Source organism: Orbicella faveolata, unplaced genomic scaffold (assembly GCF_042242905.1).
Source record: "Orbicella faveolata isolate gen_17 unplaced genomic scaffold, um_ofav_v1 contig_25, whole genome shotgun sequence".
NCBI classification, from domain to species: domain Eukaryota; kingdom Metazoa; phylum Cnidaria; class Anthozoa; order Scleractinia; family Merulinidae; genus Orbicella; species Orbicella faveolata.
Window position 1 is genome coordinate 21,736,684 of NW_028301553.1, and position 19,011 is coordinate 21,755,694.

The 19,011-nt window shown below is 37.3% G+C and overlaps 1 pseudogene across 1 annotated transcript; it reads left to right on the forward strand.

The window, feature by feature from the left end:
• Positions 1-240: 240 nt before the first annotated feature.
• On the forward strand, positions 241-17,224 carry LOC149109451 (uncharacterized; annotated as a pseudogene). The gene is made up of 11 exons (XR_016208634.1): positions 241-417; positions 566-943; positions 5,948-6,223; positions 7,206-7,324; positions 9,195-9,259; positions 9,730-9,872; positions 12,085-12,360; positions 12,894-13,012; positions 13,462-13,526; positions 13,878-14,059; positions 15,916-17,224. The product of XR_016208634.1 is annotated as an uncharacterized LOC149109451 (transcript).
• The last annotated feature ends 1,787 nt before the right edge of the window (positions 17,225-19,011 follow it).

Consider the following 19,011-nt stretch of genomic DNA (forward strand, 5'->3'; position numbering starts at 1 on the left):
CTGTGACCAGAATTTGGGCGAGAGTCTTTGCATATTTACCTTCTTTCATTTCCTAGATTCTGGACGTTATCTATTGACATGTTTTGATTTTTATTTTGGTCTATTTTGAATTGCGTGACACTGAAAACCAGCAATTGCCCATTTCAGGGTTCCATCATACTTTTAGTCCAAAATCTTCTTTGGGTTCCAGGCTTCAGGAGCACTGCACGCTAAAAGACTGGGAACCATTACAATGTTTCTTGTTCGCTTGGCGTCGAACAGTCTTTGTTGTTGAATGGTTTTTAGCTTGAATTTTTCATCTAAAGGAAGACCTAGTTCAATTTTGAGCTATTTTAAAGAAAATGAATGCTTTTCGTGTTTGTGTTACTCGATGCATGTTGTCCATGTTTTGGGTTTTTGGAGCACTGCAGCAATCTGGTAAGCTTATGCCAATGGCGTTCAAACTGAAAATCATCAAGCTGAAGGTTCAAATGTTCGTTTTTTCAGACAATTCAATGCTAGATACAGTTGAAATTGGCGCCTAACTTCCAATGAGGATGTTGTTTTCTGTGTGATGTGATTTCAGAATCAGCGATCGTGTGTCAAGTCAAACCTGACGATCCTAAAATCGTGGTGCTAGGAGTCAACAGCAATGCAGTGTCTCTCAAATGGAATAATTGCGGTACTAATGCTGGCGAAACTATCATCAGCTTTGCTTTCACGTGACAGAGACCTGACAGTCTTCAGGTAGACCAAATAGCATCACGAGGCGCCTCTGAAGGAGGGTTTACTATGGTCGCGCCCTTCAAAGATAAGAAAAAGTATGACGCCCGTGCTAATCAAGAGCTGAGGATTTTCAACGTCCAAAGAAATGATGAATACATTTACACTCTCGCGATAGATTATCAGGCCAGTGGTGGTGCATTTCTCGAGGAATCTTTTCGAGTAACTGTTGACGTGAAAGGTTGGTAGCGAGTTCTCAACAGCTGAATTCCGTTTCTGGTACACCAGTGCATGGCAGTACAGTGGAACCCCGTTAATACGGACACCAAAGGGACATGATTAAGTGTCCGCATTATCCGGGTGTCCGTATTAAGCGGGCTAATTTAAGAGAAAATATATGACCTTTTTAGTTGTTGGGACAAAGAAAACTGTCCGTTATAAGCGGGTGTCCGTATTAAGCGGGTGTCCGTATAGCGGGGTTTCACTGTATGTAAAACTAGATAACTACATATATTGCGTGTAAACCGAAATTTAATTATGCATACAATCTTGTGAGTCTTGCTCTGTTGATGACTGTTGCTCATTTGCAAACAATAATTAAAGAAGTCATAGGCATAATTAAGTACGTAGCTACGGGGAAATGTTTGAAAGTTTTGTTTACTTTGCAAGTATTGGGGATGCTTGTAACACTAATAATATTACTGCTACCATAAATACTTGCTTCTGATTGGTTGGAAGCAGACCAATTTATCCCAAATTGTATTGATAGCTGAACAATTAAATTTTAATTGTATTGGTCACACTTGAGCAATGGATCGAACAAAACTTCCACATTTTCTGTCTCAGACAAACGAAAAGCTTCTTATGAAGAAGCAGCAGTAAGCAAAAACACCAAAATTATGTTTTCATGCGAGTTTTGTCAGTGAAATAATGCTTTTACCGTTTCGATGTGCACTTCCTTTCCTGTAGGTCATTTATCAAAAAGTCGCTCATGCGTTCAGAGTTTTGACAGCTCTCAAGCCAATAAAATTGAACTTCATGTTGCAAACTTGGGACATGCTGGTCTTTGTGGCTCGTTTGCGAAAGAAAGAAATTATTTTATGGAGACCTTTGGCGAAAAGTGTTGAGAAAACAAAGTTACAAAACTAAAATATTCAATCACAACATGGCTTCATTTTAGCAACCCTCTATAATGAAAAGATGTCAGATAGAAACTTGTATTTACGGTTGCCGTATTAAAAGGAAATTGATCTTTTCTCTCGAAACAATAAGGGATTAATTGTACTTGTGAAAAGATCGGACTTTTTCTAATTTCTACTTGTGGCTGCAGCAGCCACTCATGGAAATTATGAAAAAGTCCGTTCTGTTCACGTGTACAATTAATGCCTTATTGTTTCTCGAACAGATCAATTTCCTATACAAAGACTTTTCCTAACTGTCCATCTACTGTAGCTTCCAGCTGAAATTTATGATGAACACAAACACTAACTTAAATTACTTTTCTTTTCTCTTATCGTCGTCTGTCGTAATCTTAAGTTTTGCTGAATAGCTTATCGGACTCTCATCTTCCACGTCTTCCCGTGTGGGATCCAACTCACTCGCATGCAGCTGAACTCTAACTGTGCCTCAAACTGTGCCTCTCATTTGCTATAATAACCTCTCCACGGCGGCAAGTCAACCAATGACTTACGGACGATGTCTATAAAATAGTCTTAATTAAGGTCACTAAGCTTGATCTGTACCGATCGCCATGGGCCTTGTATTTCCATTGCGGAACACATTGACAGATCGATAACCCTTGACTTTATCCTTAGTTGTGACCTCATTTGCATCAACATTACCATGAGCTTTTCACTTTTCCTTTTGGTTAATTTATTATTGATGTACACTGATTGTGTTCCGTGTTCATATGTTATATCAGAAGTAACTAATCCGCGATGGGTAATCAGTTGATTAGTTATTGATTATTGCCGATGATCAATTAGTATTCGATGAATAATCTATTGCAAGAGATTGTCAAGGCACTCACCTTGATAATCTGTCGTCGATAGGAAAAAGAATGTTCAGTCATCGATTAGTCATTAATTGCATTATGAGAGCTTTACGGCGCAAGCAGTTAAATGCAGTTTATGGAACGTGACTTGCAAACCTCGGAAACAGTTAATTATGGTATTCAACTATGTTAGAACGCTGTCAAATTATGCTTGGCACCCACAGAGATTGAGTGAGATCCTCGAATGCTTTATTGTGTCAAGTGTTATGAAAGATTGTCTAGCCTGATCACAATATGATCTGCATCATGACAGCTTTCTATTGGTTACACCCGTAGTCATGTCTGGCTACAAAAGCACCATTATTCAGTGTAAAAGCACTTTCTGTCGGTGGCGTGCTGTACTCAGTAAGCTTTGTTCAAAAGTGAAGAAAATTCTGAAGAAAACCCTGGACAGAATATACTTGGAGGATACTTCCCTGTTACGCGCGCTGTTATTGATGCGGCAAAACAACAAGGTCGAACAGCTCATTTGCCTCCTCTCGCGTCATATGTCCTGAAGCAGTCATCCAGAAAGTTGTTTTCCTGCTGGAGTTCTTCCCAAAACCTGTTTAGACTGCTGATTCAAGACAGCTTCCTCCGTCAATGAAGGGAAAAGTTTTTTGTGTAATGATTGAGTGCTATGCAATGGTTACGCATGGCAGTTTCCGATTTCGCCATTTTGTAAATCCCGGTGCCGTGTCCTCCTGCAAGGCAAATTGCAGAACAGAAGATTGCACTGCATGGAACGTGCTCGGTTGGTCACTCAAACAGTTGATTCCACGAGCATTATTTATATTATTTTATATATTTAGTCATTGAGAACATTGTTTAGTCATTAACATAATCTCATGGTTACCCAAACCATTCCAAATCAAAAATCTAGAAATATAAACAAGTAATTCTTGTTCGCAATTTCGCTGTCCTCATAGATGGCCAATACACTGTAATAGCAGAGAGACAAGTCTTGGTATCCTATTAAATTAAGTAATTTTCTCCGTCTTACCTCGCATGTACAATTTCCTTTTGCCTGTTATTATTGTCACGAATTGTTCGCTTTAATAATATTATTATACTATTAATATTAAAAAATTATATAGCGCAACCTTGCATAAAATGATCAAGTGTGCTTTACACCATGAAATAAATCATAAAACTAATCCTAACAGTCATAAATTTTCAATGACTACTGAGAATTTAAAATTATGGTAAAATAATTTATAAATGAAATTTAATAAAATTAATAGACATTAATAGAAAGCGAACTCAGAATAATATGTCTTTAACAGCTGCTTAAAACGATCTTCGTTTGCCTCATTCCTAACTTTTAATTCCAGTCTATTCCATGTCCTCAGCGCTGGTACCACAAATACCCAATCTCCTAAAGACTTTTTCTTTTTATACAGTTGTTTGATTGCGTGTTGTAGCCGGATTTTTCCTTGACATGCACTAGATCACAAACATATTTAGGTTCAAGGACACATATAGATTTGAATGCGACAGTCACGTAAGATTTATAACAGGAAAATCAGTTGAAATAAAGAAAAATGGCAGGATATAGTAATAGATATGCAGAATAATAATTATATATATATATATATATATATATATATATATATATATATAATCAATGAGTAACCGATTGGTAATCAATAGTTAGTTGATGAGTAATCAATGGCATGGATGAATAATCAGTGACGTGAATGAGTAATCGACAGGCCCCAAAACATTTTTCAGTTAATTCACAGAGTTTGGTATGAAACATTGAACTAAAAAAGCTTCTAACAAAAACAACTGAATGAAAATTTAGCTTAGAATTTGCAAAAATATCCAAAACATCAACACAACATTGTTCAGAATGTGAAGATAGACACCTTAAAAATATATCTGCACCTGTTCACGCAGGTAATCATATGAATGTGAGTACAAAATAAGGATATATTCCTTGAGTGATGTTTGAGAATTCTCTAAGACTAACTCAATACTGCCAGAGCTCTGGATGGGTACATTGTGAAAGAATTTAAAAAAAATATTAGGGGTAGGATAGCAAGCTTTCATATGAACGTTTAATTACTATATGACTGAGAAAATAAACAGTGCATCTGTCTTTTAAAATTTATAGTAGCACCAAAGTGCAAATTAAAAATTGACGATCAATTGAACTGCTCTCAGCCAATCTTTATTTTAAAAAAGTAATTTTCTCAGTCATATGCTAATAAGAAAATAAATAGCATTTTTTGTGAACATTTTTTACATTTCTATCTAGTATGAATCTACTAGTGTTCTCCCACGAAGGCTGTTCTCTTATTGGCTACACTATAATGACTACCTATTCTGCTGAAGACAGTGAGTAGCCTAGCAGTTGTTAAGAAATGTCTGCCGCTTCTTTGCATATTCGAAGAGTATATGAAGAGGATTTAGATAATTTACTAGTCAAGATGATTCCAGAGAAGACAAAAAAATACTATAAATTTTTAAGTGTTTAGTGTTACTACCAGCCACTTCCCTGTCAAAACAATGTAGGACAAGCCTTTGCTTAACTTTTCATAACTTTCTGGTCATTGTCGTTCTAAATTGTAAATCCTTGAAAAGTCCTTGAATTTTTCCCAACGGTGAGTATTACTGAGCCAAAAGCAGAGTTGGTTCGTATTTAAAAACTCTGAAAGACTTTTCAAATATGTACATGTAACTGTAGGAGTAGTATCACAAGCTTTCATATGATTGTTCATTTATTACACAGTCCTTGAAATTAAAAGTCCCTATTTCAAATGCTTGACATCCAAACCTGTAAGTTTGGTTGCCCTCTTGAATCACTGGTTGTTCATAAAAATAATTATTACCCATTTAAATGTGCCTGCCTGAATAAGAGTAGCACCATGTTAAAAATTAACAATCAATTTGCTTGTTTTCAGCCAATCAGTTCATATGACATAATTTTCTTAGTCCTAAAATTAGAAAACAGGTGTTATTTTTGTGAACAATTTTCACATTTCTTCCTATTATGGTATACTGTAGTTATAGGAACAAGAGAAATTCTGTGGAAACCAAAGCCTTGATATTTGTTTTCATAGCTTTCCAATCGTGATCTGTGTTTGCAAGTATAGAGTTGTAGAAATACAGCTTTCAGTGGGTACATTCTGGTAAGGTGTTTCCTAATTTATAATTTATAACTTTTCTTCTTCCTAACATGCATACATGTATGTGTTTATTTCCTAGTGCCTCCAAAAATAACTACTGCCCCCACCCGTGAGGTTCAACTTAGTCTTAGTTCAAGCTCTGTACAGAACCATACACTGAAATGCAATGCATCTGGTGATCCACATCCAAAGATCACCTGGACAAAAGCTGGCATCCCAGCAAGCCAGTTCAATGCCTCTGGTTACCTGCTTCATCTTGTTAATGTGCAGGAGAAGGATGCAGGATCATACATATGTACAGCGAGTAATGGTTTTGGTGATAATGTTACTGCCATTGGTATTGTTAACATAAGATGTAAGTATTATAACATTAGTTTCAGTGCTTGAGGCAGACATGTAAATGGTATCATTTACATGTACATGTACTGTTTTGAGTTAATCCTTTCCACATGGTTGGAAAGTATTCTTATTACATAAAACTAACAGACTGAGCATAATGACAGAGTAGCCAAGAACAGCATAAACTACCAGACATTGTCAACTGATATTTCTTCTTTGTTTTCAATAGCCAGTCTACACAAATTCTTAATTTGTCAATATAAAACATAGACTGCCCCTAACTAGTAACTCCACAGCCAATGTTGGTACTTTTCAGTTTGTGAATAAATTTATCACTTTGTTTTATGAGGTAATCATACCATGTGCAGATGCTGCTATACCAGGGCAAGCTCCTGACTAGTTAACTGAGTGTCGGTTTCAAGTTTAAATCAATTAATTTTATGTGTAGGTGACATGGAAGAAGCTTTGCAATAAATCTCATGAATTGATTTCACTTTGAAAACAGAAAACCTAATTCATCTGAGAAAACATTGATTCAAAGATGTTGCTTATCATTCTGACTAATGGATTGATGTTTAATGTTCAGGTAGTCCAAGACCATGTAGGCCTTGGACTACCTGAACTTTTGCCTTTGGGCGACTGGAAAAACTTACTTTTTTCATATGAGCTTTTAAGTCTTGGGCACCCAGGATTTCATGGTAGGAATCTTTTGGCTCTATGTAATTTTTCATGGACCACAGCCTTTAATGGAAGTTGGAATTATTTTTATTTAAAATGTAATAATATATTTCTTGGTTTTTTATATTTGGTTTTTGTTATTGTACTTTTCGCAGTCCAATTTGTTTTGGTTTTTTTTTTTATCAAATTAGGCAGGGTTCAAACTCATACAGCTATAGTTGATGCATTCCTGATCCCTAATCACAGCCCTGGTTTACAGCACATGTGCATCTCTTTCTTGTATTCGACATGCTGATGTATGTTTGTTTATTATTTAAAAGGCACTGATTGCAAAACTGAGAGAGTTGGAATTAGAATACGAGATTTGACCTACAAGGATCCCTTTGCAAATGAAGTATCAAAGGAGTTCAAGGATTTAGAATCATCATTGTTGTCAGCAGTAAGTTATTTTAAACATGCATTTAATGACTGGGACCAAATGTATATGCCTTGAAGGTTCAGGTGTACACACTAGGTTTGTGAGTCAAACTAAACTAAAATGGAGATAAGGTAAGGTAAAGTCTGCGTACGAGCCAAGTGGCCTATCAGGCCGGAGCTTATCCCGGCTTCTGTAGCATGAAGCGACTAGGAGTATTTCTACTCCCCCCTGGATGGGATGCTAGTCCATCGCAGGGTTACCCCCAGCATTAAGTTCGCCGGTACCCATTTATACACCTGGGTGAAGAGAGGCACTGTGAGAGTAAAGTGTCTTGCCCAAGAACACAACACAATGTCCCCGGCCAGGGCTCGAACCCGGACCGCTGGATCCGGAGAGGAGTGCACTAACCATGAGGCCACCGCGCCTCCCTCAAATTTAGGGATAAAAGTAAATAACATGGCTAGGCCTTTTTCAGTGGCAGAACAAAAGAAAACCCAAATTCCTTTTTGTTGTGAAGTTGTTGGGGATATTTAGTTTCTGTGAGATCTATTAAAGTTATAATCATCCAAAGATACTGATCAGGCCACCTGGGAATTAAATGCAGGAGAATAGCACATAAGCACAAGTGTGAGCATTGCCATAAGTAATTGGGGTAATGTCCAGGATTGAACCCAGTTGTGAAAAGTACAAAATAATGATATGCTGCAAAATCATCAAGTTAGCAGAAAATAGCACATTTTGTAAAATCCACAAACCAGCCCTAGCTGGTGGACTTAAGATAGATCACAAAGAAATGGAAAGAATGTAAATTTTGTTGAGGCAGAAAATTGTGTAAATCTTGGAGTGTGAAAAGGAAAATCAGAAAATATTATTGGTAAATTTGTAACTGACACAAAAAATCATAGAAGTTTTAGTTGTGTTTGTGAGGATACAGGCTGTAGCTGAATCTACATACTAGGCATACCCACCAGTAACAGTATTCTGTAAGGTTAGCAGAGGCACACAGTGGTCAACCAAGCATACAGTAACTTACTTTGACCTGCACTTCTGCAAACTTCAGTTTATTTGATGAGAACCAGCTGGTATTGAGAATACTGTTTATTCTGCCCTTGCGTACAGCTGTGTGTCGTTATGCTTATGTTCAGGTGTCCTCACGTGCTTAAATATGCTAACCTTATTAATGCCCCAGTGAAAGGCAACCTTAAGATTCACTGTAAAGATTTGTTTATCCCTGTTTGCCACACCTGTTTTTTCCAAAGGTCCACTCATAAGAAGCCTGAAAAGTACATTAAGACCGAGATTTTTTTAGTGACAATTACAAGTCCTAAGGCTTTTTCATATAGGAAGAGTATTGTATGTCAGACTCGGGAATGAAGAGACCTAATCTGCTGAGTATCTTTTCTGTACATGCGTGTACCTGTACATGTGTGGCCAAGATCTCACTACCAAAAGTTGTTCCATAATTATCATAATTTATAGAGCTGCTATTGCAGTTGTTAATCAGCAGTCTTTACATACAAACAAAGTGCGAGGGTCAATTCTGCTTTGTTTTGGCCTTTTTTGTCTTGTTTGTATGCCTCTTTAAACAAAGGAATAGCTGATTGCAGACTCAACTGCAATAACAGTTAAAGTACTGTACCCTTGTTGTAGCTCTCTGTACAGACAATGTTTTGGTTTTTAGCACGTTAGAACACTTTCATGCAATTCTTGACTTTATAAAATGAAGGGAAGGCTTTCCTACAATTTTTGGCGTTATTGGCCTATTAGTTTGTTTAAAATTTCGCATTTTTTTTTTGCAAAAGGCTTCTTGAAGTCCTTCATAAGGGAAGCATCAATTTTATCCTTGAATTTTATTATGTTAAAAGTTTTCCCTTGTGTTTGTTGTCCTTAGATTTGGGGTGCTTATGCTGACAATCCTGGAAAACAACTGCACAGAGTTGATGTTGAAGAATTCGGGTAATTGCACTGTCTAACAGAAAAATTGTGGAAGAAAGTGTGTAGAGGACCTTTTAACAAAATGCAAACTTGCATATTATTATTAGGTGTTCTGATCTTTAGATAGTTGGTAAAGTAAATGTAGTCAGCTTCAGCTTCTGGCGAAAGTCACCGTCTAGCTCTGTCCTTCATGATCCTGGCCTGCAACCATTCCAGATGTACTTGACTATTTGTCTGATTCTTAAGAAAATGATGGTTGCCACCTCCAATAATAATGCTGCGCACACTGTACTGAAAACCTTTGTGACTTGACCAGGCCGGGCTAATTGGTTTATTGAGTATTTCGACTTAGCTGTACCAAGTTATACATGTACATTTAAGCATGCTGTTATTGTACATGTACAGCAGATCATTCCTTAGGTTCATGAACATGTGTGCATTTATGTGAACCTATGATTAATTGATATTAAGTTACTGTTTTTACATTATAGGGATGGAAGTGTACATGTATATGCTATTGTTGAACTTGCATTTGGACCATCAGTCAATGACCCTTTGAAGCCACTGAGGGATGAAATGGTCAATGGAAAACTTGGTTCATTTGAGGTTGACAGTAAACTTGATGTGAATCCAAGTAAGTCTAATGCCGCCTTACCAAGTAGATGTTAAAGCTGGAATCTCCACTGATGCAGCAAATGATTGTGTTTTTAAGCAAACTTTTGCCAATGTCAGTGTTAACATTTGGCCTTATTAGTACAGGACATTGTGTACACATGTAGAAGGCTTCATGTTTCTTAACATGTACACTTACATTTGCATTGATTTCAAATGTTTAAAGACCTCTTAAAACTTTTACATGTAGATCTTGGTATGCAATATGGAAGGACAAGAGTGCTAACGAGTGCATGTCTGTAAATTCTTTGCAATTTTATTTTTGTTAAACCCTTACCACACAAGGAAGTGCCTAATACATTGTCACAAATTTCCAGTGACAGTTAATCATACTGGCCATGCTGTAAAGTTAGTCCTGTTTAATACTCTCATCAAAACTGCTTCTAAAAACACTCGTGTCAACCCAATTTTACCGATTTATTTTTATTTTTTGTTTATTAATTTGTTGAAGGGTATGAACATTAAAGGCTGATTCTGAGGTTAAAAAAGTCCTGGGGTGCATACTGTTTGTCAAAGCAAATTGCTTTGGATGACTGTTAAATATATTGTTATAGTAATTAGGAAGGGTTTTCCAAACTCAGCAAACCTACTGAATATATATATGGCAGTTGTAATAACAATGTCTAGGATAAGCTTTGGGGGACTCCAGCCCAAGTGGCTACAGAAGAGAATAGTGAGGCTGTTCATAGTTAATAGAGGGAACTGGTTAAGAAACCCGGTAAACATCAAAGAAGCAAACAAACAGGCTAAGATTTATGTTGGATGGTCCTTGGCCCTGCACCTCTTTTATTTTATGCACATTGACTCTCCATGGATGAGATAATGGCAATGCTTCTATTGGTTAGTTGTATGTGTACGCATAACCACCTTTTGTATTTTGCCAGGTTTTGAGCAGGGTCAACCACCAAAATAGCAAACAAAAACATACAACAAAGAACTCCCAGGTTTCCTAACCATTCCCTGTATTTACTGTGGGCTGTTGATCTGTTCTAGTGTCAGGTGGTGGCATTTTTTGCATTAGTGTTTATTAATAGCCGGTCAACCCAGCCATCTATCTCTTACACCTTTAAGGGCCGCTTACAAGAACCATTTTCGTAAGTGGCCAAGTCCAGTAATGGACACCCTGGCATCCCAAGGGTGTCTGCGTACAAGATCTTTCACTGTATTGACAATAATGTTAACAAATAAATAATTCGGAATGAGCCTTACCTGTGATTGCCATTTTGCATCAGAGCGCCCTCACTCTAGAAGCCATTTAGGTGTTTGATGATGTTGTGATGAAGACCAATTTCAATGTCAGAGTCACTTGACATAGCTTGAAGATGCATGTATATAAAGCACAGTTATATTAAACACAGCCAATGGAAAGTGAAACATTTTGTCGGGATGTCTTAACTAGAAAACAATGTATTTTTCATGGTCATCTTATTCTTACTGGGTTTGCACTGTCTTGAAAAGTCCTTGAAGTTTGGGTAGAGTCTGAAAAGTCTTGGGAGCCCTCCATCCATCCTTGTAAAGACCTTGTAATCCCTTCTAAATCCTTTGACAGTCCTTGAATGTTTTCCAACAATGAGTATTATTGAGCCAAAAGCAAAGTTGGTTTGTATAAACTCTGAAAGAATTTTCAAATATACATGTAACTGTAGGAGTGGTATCAACAGCTTTCACATGATTGTTCATTTATTACACAGTGCATGCTTGAAATTAAAAATTAATCCTAGTTGTCCCTATTTTGAAATGCTGGACATCCAAACCTGTAAATCTGGTTGCCTTCATGAATCACTGGTTGCTCATAAATATAATGTTTACCCATTAATGCGCCTGCTTGAATTGGCAGTAGCACCATGTTAAATATTAACAATCAATTTGCTTGTATTCAGCCAATCACTATGAAGTTATTTGCTTAGTCCTGTAATTAAAAACTGGTTACATTTTATATGAACATTTTTCACATTTCTTTCTATTACGGTATACTGTAGTTATAGAAACAAGAGAAATTCTGTGGAAACCAAAGCCTTGATATTTGTTTTCATGGCTTTCCAATCTGTGTTTGCAAGTACAGAGTTGTAGAAATACAGCTTTCAGTGTGTGCATTCTTGTAAGGTGTTTTCTAATTTATAACTTATAACTTTTCTTTTTCCTAACATGCATACATGTATGTGTTTATTTCCTAGTGCCTCCAAAAATAACTACTGTCCCCACCCGTGAGGTTCAACTTAGTCTTAGTTCAAGTTCTGTACGGAACCATACACTCAAATGCAATGCATCTGGTGATCCACATCCAAAGATCACCTGGACAAAAGCTGGCATCCCAGCAAGCCAGTTCAATGCCTCTGGTTACTTGCTTCATCTGGCTGATGTACAGAGGGAGGATGCAGGATCATACATATGTACAGCAACTAATGGTTATGGTGATAATGCTACTGCCATTGGTATAGTTAACATAAGATGTAAGTATTCTAAACATTCTGTACTTGAGGCATACATAGAAATAAAATCATTTACACAAATCAGTTTACATGAAGTTTCAAAGAAAACTATTCTAAATTATTATTTTTAGTTGTTTGGAAAGTATTCTTATTAAAATTAAGTTGTCAAAAACTAACAGACTGAGCATAACCAATAATAATTCTTCACTATAAAATTCAGACTTCAGACGGTAACAGAATATCTCTTAGACACTTACAAGTAACCCAGCTGACAGTTGACACTTTTCTGTTCATATAGGTAGGTAGGTAGGTAGGTAGGTAGGTAATGAATTTTGAGCATGTGTCTTAATCAATAATAAGACCTATTAAAAGTCCCTGATTACATCACCATAAACCCCCCCCACGCTGTGGGGGGAGTTCTAGTCTGGTCTAAGGTTTTTAATACGAGCAGGTTGTATTCTAGGCAGCAAAATCAAGTGGAGAAAAAGGAAAATAAAACTAGCTAGTGGCCTGGGTTTTCGATGAAACTAAATCGGTGAACTTTTTTTTTATAGGCAGTGATTGCAAAACGGAGAGAGCTGGAATTACTATACAAGGAATAGACTACCAGCAACCCTTTGTAAATCAAGCATCAGTTGGGTTTAAGGATTTAGAATCAAAACTGTTATCAGCAGTAAGTTATGTCAATTTTATGCATTAAACATGGGCAGTAAATTTATACGCCTTGAAAGTCATGGTGTATAGCCTTATTTTTGTAAATGGTGCCTTTATTTTTTTTTTTTTAATTTTGCGCCTTTTAAAACATTTTAATTGATGCTTGATTTTTGGAATGTTTTTTCTAATGTTGCCCCTACTTTTGCCACGTAAATGGTTTCTGTATTTTTGTTTTTCCTATGTAGTACCTTTTTATTAAGGGGTCTGGTCTCTTTTGTTATTTTCTTCACTTGATACTGAAACCAAGATGTCTTCGAAATGTCGTAGTTTCTTCTCGCTTATTTCTTTAATCAACTGATTTTAAACTGTTCGTTGTTGTCTTCTAGACATTTATTTTGTTGTACTCAGTCTTGTTGTGAATTTCACTTTCCTTTTAAACATACTGACTTTCCCTTTGGTTGCCTTTAGATCTGGAGTGCTTATGCCTACAATCCTGAAAAACAGCTGTATCGAGTGGATGTTGAAGAATTCAGGTAATTGCACTGACTAACATATTTTACACAACAACTTTACCACATTTATCTGCTTGAGAAAGTGCAAAAAACGTATTTCATGAATACCGCCAATTGGATAGGTACGTGGTGCTCTTCGAATAATAGCTTAAAGCGTGAGAGAGTCAGGTCTTTAAACTCGGTGCAGTTACATGTATGTGTTGATTAAATATTACCTGTAAATTGTTGTTCCAGTGGCGTTTTTGTTACTGTAGAGCTTTTATTTGGAAACTTATTTGCTGAACCGTTATAACCAGTTAAAACCACCCTAGGTTCATGAGCATGTGTATGCGACCATATAATTTATTGATGTTAATTATTTTTGACTTGTAGATCTGGTAGTGTGTATGCTGTTGTGGAGCTTGAATTTGGACCATCAGTCAGTGATCCTTTGAAACCACTGATTGATGAAATGAACGATGGCAAACTTGGTTCATTCACGGTTGACCGTTTCCTGGATGTGAATCCAACTACTGAACCTGTTACACTCTCACCATCAACAACAACAACGAAGTGTAAGTATGTTAAAGTGTTGATTAAGGCTGGTTTTCACTAGAGCATAAGCACAAGCACAAGCATAAGCATAAGCACAAGTGAAAACAGCCGCGACATAAACATAAGCATAAGCGGAAACATAAGAAGAACGAACCCACTCATTTGTCTTGTGCAGTTTTCACTAGTAACGCGCTCGACATAAGCATAAGCATAAGCACAAGAAAAACGGAACTGTTCGTTTTTCTTGTGCTTATGCTTATGCTTATGTCGAGCGCGTCACTAGTGAAAACTGCACAAGACAAATAAGTGGGTTCGTTCTTATGTTTCTGCTTCTGCTTATGTTTATGTCGTGGCTGTTTTCACTTGTGCTTATGCTTATGCTTGTGCTTGTGCTTATGTTCTAGTGAAAACTAGCCTTTAATGTCGATATGTTTGTGATAATAGTTAAAGAAAAGTTACACCTGGCAGGAGCGTTTTCCCAACTTTGTCTCAGGGATTTGTCAAATGACGAGCTCATCGCACCTCAGTCATGTTATGCAAACAAGCTGAGTGCAGATCAATCTCGTTCCCAGAGCCCACGTGTCTTTTGGTCAGTGCCAGGACACGGGGCTCTGGAATAACCAATTCCAGACTCCAAGATTTTATGAGTTCCTGTTTCATGGCGCATGCGTGCCTTGGTTTAAAACATGGCAACCTCGTTCCCAGAGCCCACGTGTCTTTTGGTCAGCGCCGACTAAAAGACACTTGGGCTCTGGGAACGAGATTGAGTGCAGATTGAATCTGACTAGTTGAACGCGAAGATTTTCATAAGAATGAGTCGTCTTCTGCCAAAGAAAAGAAAACTAAATTCAATTTATACTGGCAGTTTCGTTGACGGGGGATGCAAATACGCTTAAGGCACCAGACAAAGAGCTTATATGGAATAAACTCACAATAACAAATCCATTATAAATACGCGAAAGCACTGCGTTTTTTACCTGCTTAGCACGACGAGTTCCTAAAAGCAACAAGGCCCCCGTTGATTCTGCAGGCAGGCTTTGCGAAGTTGGGAAGCCCGCTTGTATAACCCACGTGCAGGTTAACGCGGTGCTACCAGGAAACATTCAACCGATCGCGAACCACTCGTCGTCTTTCATTACACATTTCTGGAATCACCACTGACAGTCAATTATGATTGTGAAGTCAATAATGTTTATCCATCGTGAGATGGTAGTAAGAAAGGGGCAGGTACAAAACTCGGACCGGATCGAAACAGATCGCAAATTTAAATGAGAATGGCAATCATTGTTTTTGCGTCGCTCTTGAATAGTTCTTATTTTGATTTAAATGAGTGATCCGAGTTTTGTCTTCAGTTTGTTTCCAGTGACGGTTACATGTAAGTTGAAATTTGTGTAGCTTAATCAGAGAGAAATGTTATAACCCTCGCCTATTTGTGGAAATATGATCAAAGAAATTTAATATCGGAAATGAAGGAAAGCTACTGTATTATTTTTATTGATGACAAAATTGGATTGAAAATGGAATTCCTTGTATGTCAGCAGGTTTGAGATGTTATGTCATCACATGGTTGGCCCAGACCTACAATAGTTTCCCCTTGACATACCGGTAGATACTCAAACTTCAATTTTACCAAGTTCTAAATTATCATAACGAGTTATCATAATGTTCAGTGACCTTTTGGTTTTTTACTCCTCTTGTTCAGGCCATTAGTTACACCGATGTGTCTGTTATGTTGTGTAAACCAATGGTTTAAATGCTGACATTTACTGTACAATTGCCAGTGCGAGGTCACAGACAAGGAGAGTCTAATACTGGAAATACAATGTAGTTACATCTGTGATTTTTTAGGATCAATGATTTCAATTTTGTTCTGCAGCGACTCCTCCAACCACCGAATCTAAAGAAACAACAACTGAGGATAAAAGAGAAGCTCCTTCTACTGGTGCTAGTGGATCAGGCCTCTCAGAGAGTGCATCGTGGGGTATCGTTGTAGGATGCATTGCATTTGGATCATTGTTGCCATCATTGTCCTTGTCTGCTGTATTTGCAAAAGGTTTTTGAGGGGGGCGGGGGGGGGGGGGGTATTTGATGCTGTCCACTCCATATGTTCTTGTTTTTTTTTGTATACGTGGAAACTGTTTAATGCAAATGATTACATCTGCGAACTGCAAATAGATTAACAATTTTCCAACAATTGAGCGTGTTAGAGAGCAAAGCCATGTTGCATTATTAACTTGGTCTCTTTCGGTCGTAGAGTACCACTCACTAAATTTTTGTATCAGCAGGCAGCCAACCCCTTCAGGGCTTGGTACAGCTAGTTTAGCATATGTTGAAGACACAAAGTGTGCTCTAGTTACTGCAGTAAGGAGACAGCTATGGCAGGCAGAAAATGTGACTGATCTTGTAGATCATGTTTGCAGTCACTTTGCAGCCATTATTGGGGTTCCCGTCTTGCTACATTCTCTGGGCTAGTGACTCAGCCAATCACAATTCTGGTTCTCTTTGTCAGAAACCAAGTAATCCAACATTCATTGACATCACCAATCAAAGATTGTTTTTTAGTGACAGAAGGCAGCATAGAGAAAGCGTAGCATTGGGGAGAGGAAAGATAAAGAAATGACTCATGGTTTAAGTAGTTTTTGGAAATATTTCAACGCTTGCTTGGGTGCTAAATACAGATTTATTTTAGTTCCTTGTTTTAAATGACATGTCAAGTTCATGTTAATAATCAAAAAGAAAAGGAACGTTACTTTTGGTTTAAGCACCCATTACTGGGGAGAAGTGTTGACTAATGACACAAGATAAGGCCCTGGCTATCTTGAAATTCTAAGGTGAACAGCAAATTATTCAAAATAGTTGTAGTTCCAGATAGTGAGAGTGGTGTCAAATCATAACTTTTAATAGAATTAAACTCGCACGTGCCAATCTTTCAACCAGTTAGTCCTAACAGAGCCTGCTCGTGGCAAGTTGGCATGTTGGTCTTTTCTTGTCATTCAGCGAACAAAATGTCTTTTATCGATCCATAGTGTAAAGAGTAGGAGATATGCCTTTCATACAAATTCAAAAATATACTGTAACTGAAACAATTGAATTTTACTGTTACTACAGCTGCACACAACTGCAACTCTTCACCATGGTCATAGATAAACATTCTTTTGCTGTAGAAATAAAGAGCATTTATTGCACTTCACAGTTTGCTCTTGTTGAGTTGTTTTGAGAGTTCTCAATAAAATCCTCTTTGGGTACATGCACAGGATAATCAAGTTAACAGTAACTCCTTTTACGTGGTCCTTGATCTAGTTTTTATGATAAGTAGGAAATTTGTAAATTTTTTTGATCTTGTTGCTCTTGTGTGAGACAAATGTAGACTTGTTAAGTTACATCTCATGTTGCCTGTACCATTATTGAGAGTTACCTGTAAACCGTGAGGGTTTAGAACTGGAACAATATTCAGTCTGAACGGGGTGGCTTGTAATCTGAATTTGTTGCAGGCCTGTGTTGGACAGACTAAGATTTAAACTCATGACCTTCTCTGCAAATTGATACTTCCAGCCCAAATAACCACAACTGATTGTCAGAAATGAGAGAATTTATACCTTCCAACTTTTAATCTTGATGTGGTATAATCGTTAAGCCTTTGATAGAAACTGTTGTCTTATTTTGTTTAGGATGACCAGTCGAAACCTATCATTTAAGAGCCATTGCCAGAAAAAACCGGACAGACCTCACGGATCGGGGTCCGCCAATTCCTTCCATATTTTGGCCGTTTAATACATTCCATCGATGATGTTGAAAGGCAATATTCGTAGATTTCAAGAGCTTTTCCTTTTCGGGATCAGACCACCCCCCCAAAAACCCACCGTTAATTTGAGAAAAATGACGTTAATTTAGACACTTAGCATCCCAAACGCGTAACAATTATAATTGCTTCTTGAAAGCTGCCAGGTTCAAGATGCTATTACCTGGACTTATAAAGATTTATGATAAGCCATTATTGACCTTTTTGAAACATTTCTTAGCTTACCATACAGAAAACAAGTTGTAGTAGTCAAGATTCTCAATTCTCCAACGCTTTTTTAACCACTTTTTCTTAATTACTTTCCTCGAATCGGCGACGGTTTATTCAGAAAGAAATGAGTGCTAAAAACTGCTAATCACTCCTTATTTCCAAATCAAGAAGCAGAATTTTGGGATCTCTAAATCGAGAAGCGATATCAGCGAAAATTCCAGTTGCATTTTCTAGGTAAAAAACAACAATTTGTCACGTCATCCTTCAAGGTCTTGCACTCTTTGATGACGATAATTGGAAAAAGCTAAATTCTGTGAGACGAAAGGGGGCAAATACAATTATCTATTTCTTATATTCAGATTTTTTTCCCTCGAAGAAAAAAAAATTGCTGCTCCGATCCAGTTTTTTTCCTTATGAATTTGCATAACCTCGCATAATATTGTTTAGCGCACGGGAGGCTATCAGATTTCATGTTTCAAAGCTGGCGTCATCTAGCGACAGAAACTGTTTGGCTTGTCTAGGAGTACAACTTTGTGAAGAAAGCAATGAATTCATATTTCTTTTCTGTGGAGTGTGTCAAGTAAAACAATATTGAATCGAACTACATACCCACGGTGACAGAACTGTTTATACTACTTTTCAGGAAATTGCATAATTAATTGTTAAGTGAAAAAATGCTAGGTCGGACTTCATCCAACAAAATCCGTCTCTGTCAATTATAAGTACAACGAACTTATGATGATAATGGTATTTAAGTTACAAATGTGTTTTTCCGATAAATGTACTGAGTGGCAAATGTTCAGAAGCAGCAGTGATTCGAAGTGGCTATCTTTGAAATCTACAACCCTACAGGCAACGAAAAAGAGATTTAAGAGTGCCTGCCTGTAAAAATCAGACAAATTCTTAATTTCGCGGCAAGGGTCGAAAATTCGATTTCCCTCATATTCCTACGGTAGATATGCT